This window comes from Austrofundulus limnaeus, unplaced genomic scaffold, assembly GCF_001266775.1.
Source record: "Austrofundulus limnaeus strain Quisiro unplaced genomic scaffold, Austrofundulus_limnaeus-1.0 Scaffold345, whole genome shotgun sequence".
NCBI lineage: Eukaryota > Metazoa > Chordata > Actinopteri > Cyprinodontiformes > Rivulidae > Austrofundulus > Austrofundulus limnaeus.
This window is the reverse complement of record NW_013952747.1, coordinates 273,718-280,444: the sequence shown is the minus strand read 5'-3', so window position 1 is coordinate 280,444 and position 6,727 is coordinate 273,718. Positions and strand designations below refer to the sequence as shown.

The 6,727-nt window shown below is 38.6% G+C and overlaps 1 long non-coding RNA gene across 2 annotated transcripts in view; it reads left to right on the top strand.

Moving 5' to 3' along the window:
- LOC106527867 (uncharacterized) overlaps nt 1-4,682 on the top strand; it is a 102,463-nt gene extending 97,781 nt beyond the window's left edge. For both annotated transcript variants that reach the window (XR_001311433.1, XR_001311432.1), the window contains one exon: nt 3,603-4,682. This is a non-coding gene — a long non-coding RNA (uncharacterized LOC106527867). The remainder of the gene's footprint in view (nt 1-3,602) is intronic.
- The last annotated feature ends 2,045 nt before the right edge of the window (nt 4,683-6,727 follow it).

Below are 6,727 nucleotides of genomic sequence, written 5' to 3'. Positions count from 1 at the left end.
ATATATATATATAGCAGAGTCATTATAAAATTGTGCCCCCTACAATTATTTAAGTTGCCCATCCCTGACTTAGTCAATTTTACAGAGATAGAGCTGTATGCCATTACTGATAGACTAATAGAGTCCAGTTTTTCTGTTAGCAAAACATCTCAAGAAACCCTGGACTGAATACGATGAAATTTAATTACTGATGCACATCTAAAATGTGTTAACATTCAGAGTCAACCCAATTTAAGATTTCTATCTAATTTATCTTAACTAAAACAAATGTGTATTAAAGTTAGTTCATTGTTACAGTTACTAACTCAAGTCTGGTGCGGTAGTAGCAGAGAGTCTTCCCCAACACTTTTTCTGAGCATTATCACATCTATCAGCATCACATGCAGTCACACATTACAACTTTTACAAAGTTTTAACTTGTTTTTACTTTAATTTCCTTCTAAAATGCTTGTTGGTTGCTCAGACTGTAGATGAGCTGGAGCTTGGTGAGTGTTCAGAAAGCGGCAGGAGCTGGGCATGCCGCGCTGCAGGGTCACCGGAGGGAGACTGAGAGGTCATGGCCTTTGTGTTCAAGCACACTCTTCAGGGACCACCTCCTTCTCTGCCCAACTGACATCTATAAACAAAAGCTAACATCGAAGCGCACAAACACACTTCCCACACGTGTCTGATCAATTGTAAGCTGAGGAGGCGGGCGAGGGTTCACACAGCAGAATGGAGCTGACTGCAGGCCGAGAGAGCGCACACAGCAGCAAAACATATATAACCCAGACAGATGTTGCAATCTTACTGGTTTTCAGGACAAATGAATTATTGGAAAAACAAAGGAGTGTCCATTATGTTTGTTTGGAAGTGGTAAAGCTATTAAAAAAACATAACACTTTAATTGTTGATGAAAATAATTGTTTTACTGAATTGTCTCTCCTTAAAAATGACAAGCGCTTTGAACTAAAGTCATCATAGGAGCAAAGATAATTGTATTGCTGTTTTTGTCAAACCTTTCAAAAAACTTCATGTTGAACCTTATGTGATATTGTGAGATCTGAGATGTGTTAGCCATCAGTATACTGAGGATGAGTCTTGGCTACCACCACATCAAGATTTAATTTCTTAAATCAGTAAAAATAATTGAGTAGTAAAATTTTTTGTGTTGATTAATGTTTATTAGCTGTGGCAGTCATTTTAAATTAAGGCAACTCAAAGGGTTAATGTGTGGTAAATTGTTAAAAACCATCCAATGATTCATAAAATAATTTGCTAACAGACTGACACAATTATATATTTTTAGTTTTGGCACTAAGGTATTTATAAGGATTCAGTCAGAGTTTGGAAATCTTCCGCGCACTACAGACCATTTCAGATGATTAATGCAAATTTCGATAACACTTTCTTTTACGGTACACTTATTACCATGTAATTATGTAGTAATAAGGGTACAGTTTTACTGTGTAAATAATTGTCTGCAGTAATGTAACACTTACCTGGTAATGTATTACAATTCACTTTGTAACACCTAAATAAGTAGTAGGTAATTTGGACAGTTTTAAAGTTATATTTTATTGCAATTAACCTCTAACCCCCAAATTTTGTTGCATTCTTTATGTTATTAATACAGTGTTGAGTTACTATTGAATAGTAATTTGATTGTAGTTGCCCAATGAAGGTAGTTTTACTAATATAGTTTTGCTTTTGTACCATAATTAACACGTAATCACATGGTATTAAGGTAGTAATTACATTTAATTACTTTTTTATTACCTGGCTGGGGCGGGTGACCAGGGCAGCCAGGCTGCACCCACAGGAGGTGACGCTGCGGGGCCGAAACAGGAAAACCCCTAATCCGCTCCTTTTAATAGCCCCGAAAATCAAAGAGACTAAAACATGTTATTAAAAATGTTTCAAAACAACCTTTTATTGTTCTTCTTGATTTAAACTTTGAATCACGTCCCACTAAGCGATCACGGAGGCGGCCGAGCTGTTTTCAGACTAAAACTACCACCGTCCGGGAAAGGTAATTCATCAAAACTCCATACCTGCAGACACTTTTCACAGCTTCCAGCGCCGTATTTATTTACCATGGCCTGTGCTCAAAAGGGCCCACTGGTCGCATTCTTTGGCTGAAACTTGTGCACAAAAGCACTACCTAAGCAACTTTCTTGAAACGAAAGTCGGGGTGGCCGCCTCTTAAAATGACTTTTAGCCTATAAATGTCTCCTCAATAGAAACAAAAACAGAAAATTACATTTTCCCTGAGCAGTTTAAGCATATTTAAACTGCCTACACTCACCTAAGACTAACAATGTCCTTTTGGCTACATTAAAACAGAAAGCTAAGCTCCCTGTTTTGACTCGATATGGAATAAAAATGTTCCCGATATCTACCTCGGCTAAAATCAACACAACCGCAGAAGCGACCAGACGAGCGTCTAAACAATTAGAATTTCAGTGTGTGTGGGCCGAAAATTAGCTGTAGCTTTTAGCATAAGGTGCTAATAAAAATATTAGCTCACCGTGTTTCTGTCATAGACAGGTTCTTTTTCAGCTCCAGTCCCAAAGTCACCCACAGCGGCCGAAGGAAGGACAGATCACAAACCCGGACACGATCAGCAGAGAAAGACACATCAGCTCTCTCAGAAAAAAACCCTCCTCTCCACATTGTCCGATGGTCGTCCGTAAAAAATCGATCACTGCGGGCAATCTTCGGTCCTTGGAGCCGCCCTCAGACAACGCCAAAAACTGTCGTGGCAAGATTTACCAAGAATGCAGAAACACATTGGAATAAATGCACAGAAAGTCTGCGTGTATGGTCATCAAATGATTTAATTCTGAGCAACAGCACAGCAGACGGTCAATCAGGAAGTCTGTCGTGTTATGACTGGCGTGTCAGCGTAGCGCAGCCAATGATATAACATCGTGACAGTTTACAACCAATCACAATTCAACAACTGTAACCACACAACCAATAACAGGGCTCTCAGCCCAGGAGCTACTTTATCAAAATAGAGGTCATGCATTGCTGGAGTCTTGAAGTCTGGGCTGATAGAGTAAAACAGCCGAAACTGGTTATAATAAGATATGATTACTGGACAGTGTCAAGGTAGAACAGATATACATAATTAATCCATAACAATGGTAATAAGGGTACTGTAAAAGAAAGCATTACCCAAATTTCTTTCTGACAGACGTTTTCTGCAAAGTCTACACAGACTAGTGGGATTTCTCACAAACTGCAATTTCATATAAAAACTAATTCTCCCAAAACTTTGGCTGCTTTGTCAAACTGTGCAAAGAAAAAAGAAATCTGTTGAACAATTTCAGCATGTTTAAGTACATCTGTTGACCATCCATCAGTTTGCAATATGTGCAATTATGAAAAGCCATCAACAAAATGAAGGAAAGCAGTGCTTCTTTGTGAGACGTGTGTTTACAGTTGGTGCTGAATATTTAACACAACAGTTGCGAGTGGAAACAAAACAGAACTTTGCAGTACAAACTGTTTTGTTCCCCACATGCATGGTAATATCACATTCACCAGGAGGGCTATGTGGGCCATGATGAGGAGCGTAAAGTGGAGTGAGAACTGAAGCCTTTTTACTTCCACAGAAGTGTTTGCACCTGCTGGTGGGAGGCTGAAGAGGGACTCCTGCTTTGGTGGATGGAACAACAGTCGGTGTTGGCGCTCACGTGCACACACCTGCAGCCAGATCACCCCAGCTGCTCCCACACGAAGCTGAGAGCTATTCTGATCAGCGGGATATTAGTGTCATCATCTAGTGGTTTTATAAGCGCAGGGAGGAGAAACTGACTGCATTCGGACAGACAGATGCAAACCTGCACCGTGTGTGATGGGGATTTACTGAGAGGGGTCCTGACAGATTGGGATGTGGGGGCTGTGTCTTATGAGCCACATCTCAAAGCTTGTACTGCATGAAGAATTTGGAATGAAGATGTCAAACTTATAAACTATGAGAGAAATTCTGAGATGAGAGCAGGTAATTGGACCAACAAGGAAAAGAGCACCAATAAAAGAGCAAATGTTCCAACAACTGGACGTAATCTGAAGCGAACGTGTGTTTATTCTTTGTCTTTAGAGTTTACTCGTAATAAGAATGAATGTGTTGTGTTAAAACTGCCTGGAGAAAAGTCTTAGAAGCTATACTTCACAACTTTTGTCTCCAGCTCAACACCTCAACCGAATCCCCCTCCAACACACTGTCAAGGTGTTTTACTGCTTTGAGTTTTGCTACTTTGATAAAGTAAGAAGAAAAAAAATGGATAAAAGTTTGAAAAGTTACAAAAAAAATCACTCCGACTGTAAAAGATATAATTTAGCAGATAAGACAACGGTATAGGAAAACAGTGAGAAAGTAGACATGCTAAAGAGCAGATAAAGAACCTCTTGTTGGGCTGGTAAATATTAGCTTTGCTTTTCCTCTTGCTGTTCTTATATAAGTTTTTACTGAAAAAATAAAGATGATTTTTACAGTTTTTATCTGTCATTTAGAGACCTAAACAGCCTTAGCTTCTGGCCGGGGACCTCACTTGCAAACTCACAAACAATGCTACAATATATGTGAAGAAACAATAACTTTTAGAATGTTATTTCCTCACTTTTATTCATTACTCAATAATTATTACTTTGTTTAGCATTAGAATTTTATTTTATTTCATTTTATTGTATTTTTATTTTTAGATTTTTTTACTTCTTTCTGCTGCCTTTCATTTTATTCATGATTTGTATTTTTTATTGTATATAACATTTGTTTTGTTTTTAAATAAATTAATAAATCAAATTTAACAACTAACATGTTTTAAAGACTATTATGTTCCCACTGGAAAAAAAAACAACTGTTGATGTTAAGAATGGGACCAAAGAACTAAAACCTCTCTTAAATAACATTTCAATATGTTATTGTAAATTATGTTTTAAAATCACAGTTTAAAAAACAGATTTAATGTTATGATAATGATTTAAAACATTTATTAATTTTTTTCTTTTCCCTCCAGCTTTCCGAGGCTCCCCCCGCGGCCCCTGGCAGCCCCCACTTTAAAAACACAATGATTTATATTTACTTCAGTGCTCTGCTTTACACCTAAATGCTCAAGAAGCGAGTGCAATAAGAAGAAATACAAATTGAAACACGGGTGTTAATCACAAGTCATTAAGTATTCACCTTAAGTATAATTAAATAAATCTTTTAAGTCATCCTAAACCTCTGCTCAAAGACAACATTTATGGTGAGTTGGTGATCCATACGAAACAAAATAAAACTTGAAGAAAGTGTTGCACACTCCAGCCCTATAATTACTCCACTTCATTTAATCAACTTTTCAGCCCTCGGGCCTTCATCAGCTTTGAAGATTGACAACCCAAGAGGCAAAATGTCGATTAAGGTGGAAAACATAGAGCTAAAATGTGCAGCAATTTCATTGTTATTGTTTTTTTAGTATCTTACATTGATCCAAAATGTACCAGACTACCCTGTCGCATAAAAAAATCCAAATATTCCATTGGAATATAATACTCTGGTCATAATTTGTTATGATCAAGTCTAAAATTGGGTGGCTATACAAGGTCTCTTCCTGGAAAGTGACTCCAGAGCTGGCTTCTTTTTTAAGCCAGCCTCTCTTTTTTTAAGACTTCTTTTTTATTACCTTCTCCGTAATGCCTTTTTGTTTTCCCTTGACGCCGTCGTCTTTGAGGAATGATGGAAATGCACACCGGTGATGGTGTGAATTAACCGACAAACACAAAGGGATGAAAGACCAGCTCTTATTATGGCCTAAACACATGAGAACACTTCTGGGAATAAAGATGTGTAAATGAGCTTCATTCACGGCGCGCTGTCTTTTTCTGGGCCGTTGTTTTGCTCTTTTAAATAATTGACAAGGCTGTACTTGTGAAGACAGGGACAAATCTGCTGAGTTAATGTTCCAGCCAGACAAATTTCAGAACCAAGCGCCATCAATCCTCACTACATGGAATTGTTGCCTCCCTGGCAGTTCATAAATCTTATGCAACACCAGTTCAGTGATAAAACAAGGCAGTATTCTGCCAGCACACTCTGTTTATTGTTTCACTGGAGAGCTGGCAGCAGATGACATCTGCTATATTTACCCTCTAGATTGCGTTCTATTTCTAAAATACACTTTCACATCAAGCAGGTCTCTGCATTGGGACTGGAGACATATTAGTGCGATTGCTGAGGGCAAACTGTAGGCTGTTCCTGGCCATCTAGGGAATAAAGACACTTGTAGTTAAAGTAAGAGTTGGAGCTGTCAGAGGTGCACACATGGCTTGAACAGAGATCTTATAGTGGGGGTGCCGGGGCAGAGCCGTGGCAGTGTTCCCTGTCAGACTGTGGCATCTCTGTGTTCCCGAGCCTCTCGTGGGATTTGAGCAGTGAGTGATTGAGGCTTTGACTAGGAGCTGCATCTATGAGCCGCAGCATGCATGCTAGTAGTGACTATCTATTAGTTTGACATTTTTTCTTCCACTGTTTGTCTCTCGTTTTTTTCCCTTTTTTTCCCCACTGCAGGCAAAGCAGGATACAGGCTTCTCTTTCAAGGTCCCTTGCCAACCGCAGCAGATGCGTTGAAACCTCATAAAAACAGAGAAAAACAGCTCTAGGTTTTCCAGTTTTGCTTACTAATAATGTAGAAAAAAATAAAGGAGAAAAATATAGTATTTATTCAAATTCTTCAGAATCTGACCATAATGTTGCATC